The sequence below is a fragment of the Aquarana catesbeiana genome, linkage group LG04 (assembly GCF_042186555.1).
Source record: "Aquarana catesbeiana isolate 2022-GZ linkage group LG04, ASM4218655v1, whole genome shotgun sequence".
Taxonomy (NCBI): Eukaryota; Metazoa; Chordata; class Amphibia; order Anura; family Ranidae; genus Aquarana; species Aquarana catesbeiana.
The window spans coordinates 218,051,722-218,064,428 of NC_133327.1; the positions used below are offsets into that span (position 1 = coordinate 218,051,722).

Sequence of the window (12,707 nt, forward strand, 5' to 3'; positions counted from 1 at the left end):
ATTGAGAAAAGACATTTGTATTCTGGTTACACCATGCCCAAAGTGCAGAGGAAATACTTTTTTAATTGAGATGTGATCGGTGGAGTGGAAAGGGTCGGCTCTTAGATTTTTGTGTATGCTCAGATCTAATGGAATTCTAAAAGCAGGGCTGCACCAGGGCCACATATTGCTAGCAGGGAGTTTATGACTGTGTATAGGAATGTGCAAGGGAGAGCTGGGGCTGTAGTATGGACTGCTAGTAATTGATACATTGCTACACTGAACATAGCTGAGCTGCTTTGTAACACACTATAAACTGCTGTCAATAACAAGATCCACTTGACACTTTTTGTTGCAGGTACCCTCAGCTTACTCCAGGCTCCATCCAGCAAGGCTGGGGTTAAGCAGCTGTCGGTCTAGTAATTATTTCAACCCCAATTTGCAAGAATTCACATCAGATCCCCCAGATTTCCTCCCAGGTCGTTTTATTGCACTTAACAATAAAGCCAAATGTCTCTTAGAGGTTTGGAAAATCTCATGAATATCCACATTGTAAATGACAGTGTTATTATCCCGTCTTGTGAGGACTTTACTCTTCCATCACTTTAATTTATGGCTTAACTTGAGGTGTCATCACAACTGCATTACAGGGGAGCTTTGTAAATGGGGGAATTTCATCGAGAATCGGAGGACAAAACAAATAATATTGGGTTGTTGTTTGTTGTGTGCGGTGCAGTGTGCGGTGCAGCTCTGGACATAAGGCGATGAGCCCTGCAGCTCATTAACTATATAACCAGTTCAATAGGGAGCAGGCTGTGTGTAGAGCAGGCACTGGGCGAACAAGCCAATAACCCTCTCCACTCGCAGCAATTAAAGAGCAAAGCCACAAAAGCCTCCCCAATAAAGCATTCTTCATCCACACAAAGCCGCCTCTCCAGCATCCATCTATTTCAGGGGTTAAAAGGGCCACAATTAATGCCGCAAATAATTTTCAGCCGGTGACATTTGCACGCTTGAAAGGGAGTTACTAATATTCCCGCAATGAAAAGGGAGCAGCAAATGTCCCAATTGTCACTCCTTGTCCCCTCTGTGCTCTCTGATCCGGGATCAGGTCCGGGGGGGCTGGAGAACTTACCGATCCTAACCTACAACTCGCCTCCAAACTTATACCAACATTCACTCCCGGCACTTTTTACTATTCCCACACTCATGGATACCAAATAATATGCTCGATTATTAAAGAAAAATCAAATATTCTATAAGAAGCTAATTCGTGTAATTATTAGACACATAATTATTACTGTGCAATCGGTGCCCTACGACCAATGGATTATTACTGCTTATAAAATACAGGGACAGCATTTATTTTATTCTCTCTGCCTAGCTCCGGAATCTATTATTAAATAAAAAGAAAGAAATTGAAAGATTAAGTATAATAAATAAACAATGGTAGGCCACCGTAGAATAAAGTGTCCGAAAATATTACAGTGTTAACGAATCATAAGAGAATTCGGCTGATGTATGGAAAATAAAAGGAGGGTAAAATAAATAAAGTTTAATTTGTTTAGAATTGTGAAATCAAACATCGAAATTTTAAATGTGTTAATCCAGAAAAAGATAATTATCTTAATGTGTTGGTAATGTAGGATTTATAAACCCAGGGGAATTATGGTCTACATCTATCTATCTATCTATCTATCTATCTATCTATCTATCTATCTATCTATATCTATTCTAGCTATAGACTCAGACATTTGTGCTGTAGAGGATAGATAGATAGATAGATAGATAGATAGATAGATAGATAGATAGATAGATAGATAGATAGATATCCCTGTGTAATAACTCTCTATATATATATATATATCTTGGCAATGTAGGATTTACATACCCAGGGAAAGTATGGTCTACATTTATCTATCTATCTATCTATCTATCTATCTATCTATCTATCTATCTATCTATCTATCTATCTATCTATCTATCCCCTACAATACTAATGTCTGTGTCTATATCTGTCTATATCTAGTATAGATAGATAGATAGATAGATAGATAGATAGATAGATAGATAATTCCTGTGTTAGGCTGGCCATTATATAATTGTCTTGTACAACTTTTCTTTAGATTTACCAAAACCATATAATTTGAGGTCAACCCTAAACACTTTGAATTTGTGTGCAATCGGGAAGGCCCTTGTACTACATAGCTGAAGGTAAAGCAGGATACACACGATACAATTTTCTGTAGATTTTTTCCTTCAGATTTACCAAAACCATATATGTTGTCAAAGCTTAAGAGTTTAAATTTGTATGCAGGCAGGCCTGCACTACATGGTTTTGGTAAATCTGAAGACAAAAATCTGCAGAAAATCTAATAGTGTGTATGGGGTCTAAATCTAAAGGAAATTGAACAAGAAAATGTTATAATGTATGGCCAGCTTAATAGGTGCGTGTAGGATCGATAGATCTATCTATCTATCTATCTATCTATCTATCTATCTATCTATCTATCTATCTATCTATCTATCATTAGTGTTTTAAAACATATGATTGATATATATATATATATATATATATATATTCATTCTAGTGTTTTAGGGGTGTATGGAGGGGAGCAGTTCCTGAGCTGTAGAGATAAGAGGTTAGTACCCAGTTAGTAAATGGTCCTAATCTCAATGCACATGCAGTGCCCCTTATGTGACATGGAGTGATTAATCTGTTCCCTCTCCCAGGGACTATCACATTATGATCGGGAGGATTACCCTGGCTGGGATGCAGGATCAGGCTGACAAAGTGGCTGGACTGGTGTAGTGAGTGTCTGGAGAAAGTGTCCCGCAGACAACTTGTGTTTACCAAGTGTCATCATGGTAGAGAACACTACACACTGCCTGCCTGTCCCAGACACAACAACACAAGTGTCATTGGTACACACAGTGTATATGGGGGGCTATAGACGAGTCCAGGAACTCACTAGGTATAATGGATGGGAGAGCTGAGACCAGGACATGGATGGTGGGTGAGTCTGGGCACACATAGGGTACATGGTATGGGGTAGATGAGTTCAGAAACATACAAATGGGGTACATAATGTAAGACAGATGAGTCCAGGCACACACAGGATAGATGGGTCTATGGCTCACAGGGGATGATTTACTAAAACTGAATAGTGCAAAATCTGCTGCAGCTGTGTATAGAAACCAATCAGCTTTCAGTTTTTTTTTTTGTTAAAACTTAATTGAACAAGCTGAAGTTAGAAGCTGATTGGCTATCATGCAGAGGTGCACTAGATTTTGCACTCTCCAGATTTAGTAAATCAGCCCCACACTGTACACTGTGTAGTAGAGATACAGATACATATAAAATACACAGTGTAGGGTAGGATGAGTCCAGGCACACTGGATAAAATGTAGAGGATAGATAAGTCAATGCACACACACTGGGTGCACTGTGTAGTATAGATGAGTCCATGCACACATAATATACACAGTCTAGCCCATGAACACACAGGATAAAATGTATATGACAGATGAGTCCATTCACACACAGGATACACTGTGTAGTATAGATGTGTCCATGCACACATAATATACACAGTCTAGCCCATGAACACACAGGATAAAATGTATATGACAGATGAGTCCATTCACACACAGGATACACTGTGTAGTATGGATGTGTCCATGCACACATAAAATACACAGCGTAAATTAGAGTCCATGCGCACACATATCACACACAGGCAATAATGTGTAAAGGATTCTTGTGTCCATGGCCACACAGGGTACTGTGCAGTATAGATAAGTCCATGAACACATCACTTACACAGTGTAGTATAGATGAGCCTCGCACACACACAGTGTAAAATATATATGATAGATAACTCCAGACACACATAAGATAAGATAGAAAAGTCCATGCACACACAGCGTAAAAATATATAGGATAGAAAGTACATGCATACAAACAGAATACTATGTATAGGACAGATGAGTCCATGCACACATTGTATACACATTGTAGTATAAATCCATACACAGTACAGATGAGTCCATGCACACATCGTATACACATTAAATCCATACACAGTAGAGATGATTTCATATGCACACATAGTATACACATTGTCGTATAAATCCGTACACAGTACAGATGAGTCCATGCACACATAGTATACACGTTGTAGTATAAATCCATACACAGTACAGACACATTGTAGTATAAATCCATACACAGTACAGATGAGTCCATGCACACATAGTATACACATTGTAGTATAAATCCATACATAGTACAGATGAGTCCATGCACACATAGTATACACATTGTAGTATAAATCCATACACAGTACAGACACATTGTAGTATAAATCCATACACAGTACAGACACATTGTAGTATAAATCCATACACAGTACAGATGAGTTAATGCACACATAGTATACACATAGTAGTATAAATCCATACACAGTACAGATGAGTCCATGCACACATAGTATACATATTGTAGTATAAATCCATACACAGTACAGATGAGGCCATGCACACATAGTATACACATTGTAGTATAAATGCATACACAGTACAGATGAGTCCATGCACACATAGTATACACATAGTAGTATAAATCCGTACAGATGAGGCTATGCACACATAGTATACACATTGTAGTATAAATCCATACACAGTACAGATGAGTCCATGCACACATAGTATACACATAGTAGTATAAATTCATACACAGTACAGATGAGGCCATGCACACATAGTATACACATTGTAGTATAAATCCATACACAGTACAGATGAGGCCATGCACACATAGTATACACATTGTAGTATAAATCCATACACAGTACAGATGAGGCCATGCACACATAGTATACATATTGTAGTATAAATCCATACACAGTACAGATGAGGCCATGCACACATAGTATACACATTGTAGTATAAATCCATACACAGTACAGATGAGACCATGCACACACAGAGTACGCTGTGATTGATAGTCCAGGCACACCTAGTGTACACAGAGTAGGGTGGGATAGGAACACATAGAGTACTCAGTGTACACACATTATAAGGGTATATGGAGGGTGGATGATGGATCTGTGCCTGTTGAGATTTAGTAAGCAGAATCCGACTATGCACAAGTCCCCAGGACAGCCAGGAGCCAGGACAAAGGGCAGGGTGCACACATGGGTCCTCACTGCTGACTTACCTGAGAGTCATAGAAGGTCAGTGACAAGCCTTGTCCTCCCCAGCACAGAGATCCTTCCCGGCTCAGCACATCCACAGCCAAAGTCCCAGGCAGCCAACGCTGACAGCAATCTAAAGAAACTGAAAGTGTCAGCAAAGTGATCCAGGGCTCGTGTCCCTCCCGGACACCTCCCTTTTCTCTCACTTTCTGTGCTCTTATCAGCCAGCTGAGTGACACCAGAGATCAGCAGTGCCCTGGGTGACACCAGAGATCAGAAGTGAGCTGGGTGACACCAGAGATCAAAAGTGAGCTGGGTGACACCAGAGATCAAAAGTGAGCTGGGTGACACCAGAGATCAGTGAGCTGGGTGACACCAGAGATCAGAAGTGAGCTGGGTGACACCAGAGATCAGCAGTACACCGGGTTGTAGTAGTCCTCAGATCCCCGGGTGGCAGCAGTCCGAAGTGCCCGGGGTCCGGGTGGCAGCAGCTATGAGTACCCTGGGTGTCAGCAGTCCTCAGGTCCCGGGGGTGTCAGCAGTCCTCAGGTCCCGGGGGTGTCAGCAGTCCTCAGGTCCCGGGGGTGTCAGGAGTCCTCAGATCCTCTAGTGCCTATGTGCTGGAAGACAGGGCAGCTCGTCCTTGTAGTAGGGAGTGATCCCAGGCAGAGAGGGGAGATCCTGTATGTGGAGTTGTCAGGAGAATATCCCAGTGCCTTCCTGTATATGGATGGAGTGCCCAGTGAAGGGGTCCCAGAATGGACTAGCTCTCAGATCCTCCCGGGACCATCACAAGTGCTGAGTGTGATGTGGGAACTTCTTGATGCTACCAAGTGTCTCTTTAAAGCGGATGAGAGCGGCCATCCAGAAAAGAGGAGGAGAGGGGGCTTCACATGGACACCTCCAGCACAGACACTGGCTCCTCTCTCAGGACATTTTAAAGTGACAGCAGCCTTCTCTGCAAGGAGAGGTCACTAAAAGGTCGCTAAAGAGTCCTATAGGACAGACTGATTCCACAGGCACCATCCCCTTACACATGGCGATCCCATCCATGGAATCAGCGACCAATGGGGAGATCCTGGGGGGGTGGATTTCATTCTCATCTCCTTCTGTCCATCCAGTACAGCTCTGCCCTGTACAAGTCTACTGGCCTGAAATAAGCACATTTACTGCTCTCACAACTTACATTCCTGGAACTCTACACACCAATAACTAGGTGTGACCACATCTTATCAATAGGAACTACAATCTCATATTAAAATGATACATGATGCTTCTGCAACTTACCTACCATTTCTTTTCCAACTTTTTTTACAATGTACTCCCATCAGCATGAATACTTCTATTACCGCAAAGGTGTTACTCACTAGTAATGTTTAAGGTGATACTTGTATCATTGTAAATACTACTTTGTGTCACAGTTATTGCTTAAGTGTATGTGTCACTACTAAAGTTTATTAGTATCAGAGATTATTCTAAAATATTTGTATCACTGTTACTACTAAATAACAAAAGTGTCCGTGTTTACATTTGTGTCACTGTTCATTCTTCAATTGTATGTGTGTCATTGTCACTACTAAGTTACATTTGTGCCACTTCCTACAATTAAATGTGGGTGACTGTCACTACTAAAATACCTTAAGTATTAACAAGGACACAAATGCAACGCAGTAGTTTAAGCCACAATTGTATTTGTGTGACTGTCAATATGCTACTGTTATATTTGTGTGTGCCTTTCACTACTAACCCACCTTTGTGTCTCTGTTTATGCCACAATTATATTTGTGTGACTGTTACTGCTAAGTTACATGTGTGTCACTGTTTATCCTACAAGTACATTTGTGTGATTGTCACTACTATGTTACATTCATATCACCATTTTATTTGTATGATTATCACTACTAAGTTACATTTGTGTCCCTGTTTAATAATTAAAGTTACAGTAGGTCCTTTTTAATACTTAAAGTTACATTTGTTTCCCTTTGAATGCTACAATTATAGTTGTGTGATTGTCACTACTAAGTTACATTTGTGTCCTTGTTAATACATAAGGTAGATGCATGTCTCTGTTTATATTGCAATTATATGTGTGTGATTGTCACTACTAAGTTACATTTGTGTCCCTGTTAATACATAAGGGTAGATGTATGTCTGTGTTTATAGTGCAATGATATTTGTTTGATTGTCACTACTCACTACTAAGTTACATTTGTGTCCCTTTTAATATATAAGGTTACATTTATGTCCTTGTTTATATTACAATGATATTTGTGTGATTGTCACTACTAAGTTTGTGTCACTGTTTATATTTAAGGTTTATGTCCCTATTTATACTGCAATATCTGTGTGATTGTCACTCCTAAGTCACATTTGTACTTGTACACATTTGCACTGTTACTACTTAACGTTATATTTATCTATATTGCAATATTTGTGTGAATGTCACTACTGTTGCATTTGTGTCCCTGTTAATACTTAACGTTATATGTATGTCCCTATCTATATTGCAATATTTGTGTGATTGTCACTACTGTTGCATTTGTGTCCCTGTTACTACTTAACGTTATGTTTTTGTCCCTATCTATATTGCAATATTTGTGTGATTGTCACTACTGTTGCATTTTTGTCCCTGTTTATATTACAATGATATTTGTGTGGTTGTTAGCTGTAAGTTCCATTTGTGTCACTACTAGTACTGGAATGTTATGTGTGAAAGTTCCACTTCTTCTACTGTTTACTCCTAGTTTGTGTGAATTTCGTTGTGTCGGAATGAGACTTCCATCAATCAGGGACTATCAGAATTTTTTTATATATATTTTTGTAATAAAAGTGATTTCTGCTTTCCTGCCTCCTTCTATCCCTAGCAGATGAGATGATGTGAGTGTTATTGTTGGCGATGTCTGGCTGTATGTCACTTTAGTGTCAGATGGAAATCTCTCTCTCTCTCTCTCTCTCTCTCTCTCTATATATATTCGGAAGAGTCCAAGTCTGAGGCTGGCCTTCTAAAGCCCTATTTATTTAGGAGGAGGGGGCAGCCTTCTTGACAAGAGATGAAGATTAATTTGTCTCAGCAGACTGTTATCTGTGACATTGAACTGCTGCTTTAGATAATGGCCATTGTTTCTGTAAAATCACACAGCAGTGGTAGGTAGGACAGGAAAAATCCTTTGTAAATAACCTTAAAACTGCCCAGAGATTCCCATACACTTAGTGCTTGAGAACCTTAAAGAGGTCCCGGTTTTCTGCTGCTTGTTTCCTGCCCTCCCCTAACTTGTGCATTGTTGGAGAGTTTCTTTTTATTCTTTTTTTTTTTTTAGCCATAAATTGGTGGAGTTCTAGCTATGAGCTGTTCTATTTTCTTCCTGTCAGGATGAGGGATTTGTTTTATGATGCATTGTGTATTAAATACAAGTAATCTGGGAAACGGATTGCTCTGAGTCCATAGGTCTGATCAAGGATTCCGATAGGGTCCCTGTCTCCCCCTTCTTGTCAGCCTGCTCTGTGAAAAGTAGGAAATCTCGCTGACTCTCGGTATCAGACCCGGGTGATCTGGGATTTTATAGAAGGGGATTTTTTTTTTTTTTGTTCTCACTTTATTATTGTAGAAGGATATAAGGGAAGATTGGGATAGCTGCTTGCCTGCCAGAGCGAGCAGTTAGCTGCAATTCACCAGTCTGCCATGAGGTGGCGCTGTTTCCCGGAATAAAGCTCGCTCAGGATGCGTTTCAGTGGCACTCAGACCGAATATTCGTAAACTCTCAAGAAACACCCAATAACACATCTAGTAAAATGACCTGCTCTAACTCTTTCCATGCTGGAATCACACTTTTCAACTGTCCCCTGCCGTGATTATGTCATTCTTTACACCTTTTCTGTTGTTAGATGCAGCATGAAAACTTGTCTGCTAATAGTGGCCATACATGCTTCCATTTTATTATCAATGTGCAATTCGATCAAAGTGATCCAATTGTCAAAGAGCTGGACAGACCTAAATTCCCTTCCTATCAATTTAGATCTGGTTTAATCAAACTGAGTCATCTAGGGTGGAAAATGATTGATCGTTTTGCATTGATCAGCAGCGCTGAGATGCTTTGTTCGTAAATTTGATCATATTTCGATCAATCAGATTATGAGATTGCATGGTGGAAACAGAGATATGCTCAGTTGTATATTTCAAATCGAAATCCACTCGCTTGTGTGTTTATCAGCTGCATAGGCGTGCGCACAGAGTGTGCCAGGTGTGCCTAGGCACACCCTAATCACCCTGTGTGGCGCATATTCCCCCTGTTTAAACCCCTGACATTTCACCAAAGCCCCCTTACGGGGCTCCTAAAAAATTTGTAAGAAATCATTTAAAAAAACAATAAAATTGTAAAAATACAAAATAATATAATAAAAATAAAACCCACTGACAACATCCAATGCCCTATTGACACTGCCCACTGTCAGTATATAAACACACATGCACACACAATATGCATTTGAGTTTTGAAGTGCACACCCTAATGCAATAGGCTGTGCACACCTATGATCAGCTGAATGAATATAGGTCAATTATTCCTATTGGGCTGTATTGGTTAGAAAAGAAATCGATCATTTATTGAAGTGTATATGGTAATCACAAGAGTTTGTAAAGAAGCCTTGCACAAGTTGACTGTATAGGCTGACAAATTTAGACCAGTCAAATTTTTAGAACTATGTAAGTTCTGGATCACACTTATGCAAATTCTATGCTGATCAGATGCGTTCCGAAAAGCATAGATTCACATGTCATCTAAAAAAAACATTACTTGAAGGTCGTACATATCGATGCAGTCCAGTTAAAAAAAGGGTCCTGTGTGAGTTTAGTGTGGGTGCGGTGCAAATTTAATCTCCAGCTATGCCCTATACCCTCAAAAATTGCATTAAATTCACACCTGTCACAACAGAAATCGCACAGTTAAATCGCATCAGAGTCGCACAGCATCAGTGTGAGCCTGGGTTCACACTATATCGATGCCGGAACAAGCGCAATTCAAGCGCCAGTTCCCGCATCGCATCACACTGCCTTCTGCGAACCGCTGCGGGTGTCAATACAATGTTTATGACACCCCAAGATTGGTTGACAGATTGCAGTGCAAACTGTGGATTCAGACAGGAATCGGATGGCATGGGTGTGAACACCCATGCTATCCGATTCCAGTGCGGGAAAAAAAAAAAGTCCCTGCACCTTTTTTTTTATGCAAATCCAATGCGAGTTCAGCCATACAACGGTATGGCTGAACTCGCATTGCACAGACATCACATGTGATTGGCACAGCAGTGCGCTACAATGTGAACCCAAACTCAACCTGGATTAAGTCCTGGTTCACACTGGTTCGATGCATCGGTACCCGCATCGCACCTGAATCGCACACTGGTTCACATTGACCATCAGCGAACCACTGTGGGTTTCAATGTTAAGGTAATGACACCCCCAGATCGGTTTGCAGATCGCAGTGCGAACTGTCAAATGGTGCAGGAATCAGATCACATAGGTGTGAACACCACTGCAATCCAATTTCAGTGCGGACCAAAAAAAAGGTCCTCAACCATTTTGGTGCGAATGCATTGCAATTTCAGCCATACAGTTTGTATGGTTGAATTTGCATCGCACAGACATCGCATGTGAGCTGGACAGCAATGTAGTGCGAATCACATGCAATGTCTGTGATCGCACAAGTGTGAACCCAGCCTAAGCCCAGGTTCACACTGGTTCGTGTAGAACATTGCACCGCATTCCTGTGCACATCACATGCATGTCTGTGCGGTGCGATTTGAGCCATACAATTTGTATGGTTCAAATCACATCCGCACCAAAATGGTGCAGTACTCTTTTTTTTCCTGCACTTGAATCACATCGCATGGGTGTTCACATCCATGCAATGTGATGTTGGCAATCACACTGCATTTTGTGATCTGTTAATATAAAATTGACACCCGCAGCAGATTGCATGGATGCCGTGTGATTGCCAATGGGGTGTGATGCGGGGAAACACAGCAATTTTTGTATATTTCCTGCATTGCATCAGTGTGCATCAGAGCTTAAGGAGACCATACAATATAAATTATTGTTAATTAATCAGATCCAATCAATCAGATTCTATCATTTAAAATCAATCAGATTCTCTCATTTAAATGATAGAATCTGATTGTATAATCTTCTTTAGAGTGCAGGGTCCTGTCTGATTCAATACAGCATGAATGAATTGTTTATGTATGTACTCCAATTACAAAGTTATGGTGAATCTAAAGATATCTATACCTGACTGTGCAATCCCATTTAGCTCTACCATCAGCTATGTAGTGCAAAGGTCTGCCGGATTAGATACAACTTGATTGGGCTGTTTATGTACTTTTACATGATGTTGATACATCTAAAGGCAACCATACATAGTACAACCTGACTGTACAATCTCATTCAGATCTACTATCAACTACAAAATACAAGGGTCTGCCTAATCTGATACAAATTCAGCAGGCACGTTCTTCTATTACATAACATAAAAAGAAGATTGTACAGAGATTGTGAAATCGGATTTTATAGTGTATGGCACGCTTAAGTCTTTTTTTCTATACGCTTAAGTCTTAGCATGCCATGCCAGCCACTGACACACCAGGCACCATGGGGTTTGTAGATGATCTCAGAGTTACCTAGATTACTCCATTTATCAGTTATCAATAGAGAGTCCATTGATCTTCTCAGCTCTCTATCTTTAAATGAACTTTCACAAGAGTGATTAAGTCAAAGTGTCATTTCCCAAGCTGTTCTGCTAGAGTGGTTAGTGTAGGGATGCCCTCAGTGAACCCATAGGTATCCTTCTGCCCCAATGCCCTGAGGAGAAAAGGAAAAGGAAGGAGCTTTTAGGAAGCCTGGAGCCAGTTAATGAGCCCCAGCTCCGGTGTTAAATTCAGTTCATCCTATGGGAGTATCAGGGCTCTGTGTCCATCACATCAAGAGACACACACATGCCTGCCTGCCTGCTCCCCCTCTATATACATAGTATATACCACTCATAGATCTCACAAGACGGCTGCCACAGTCCCTGCCTTGTACTATTATACAATGACTAATAGAACTCATCACAGCTGATGCATACTTTCCAACTGCTTCTAATTTCCAGGGACAATCCTAAATGTTAAGGATTTCTTTTTTTTTAAACATCACTAGCCCAGGCATATTATATACAGTAGATTTATGTCATAGAATCTATTGATAATACCCTGGGCTTTTAGAAATATTATATATTGATTACCAGAATGCCAAATCCAAATAGTATTTATCGTCCAATCTAATAAATGAGTTAATAAGAGGGGGTGTAGGGTTCTGTGGCCCTTATAATACAGAGCTACACCAGCTCAGCAGCAATGTCCCTGGTCTTTATTTAGATGTGATTGGGATGATCAGCAAACTGAGATGGAAATAGAGTGACATTTCTTGCATACAAGTCTCTCCTAGATTGTAAGCTCTAACGAGCAGGGCCCTCTATTTTTTCCTGTATGGATTTGTAT

General features: G+C 40.4%; 1 protein-coding gene across 2 annotated transcripts in view; it reads right to left on the bottom strand.

Annotated features, from left to right (window-relative positions):
- MECOM (MDS1 and EVI1 complex locus) overlaps window positions 1-5,418 on the bottom strand; it is a 71,629-nt gene extending 66,211 nt beyond the window's left edge. For both annotated transcript variants that reach the window (XM_073626160.1, XM_073626159.1), the window contains exon 1: window positions 5,201-5,418. The gene's annotated coding sequence lies outside the window, so the exon portion shown is untranslated. The remainder of the gene's footprint in view (window positions 1-5,200) is intronic.
- Window positions 5,419-12,707: the final 7,289 nt, after the last annotated feature.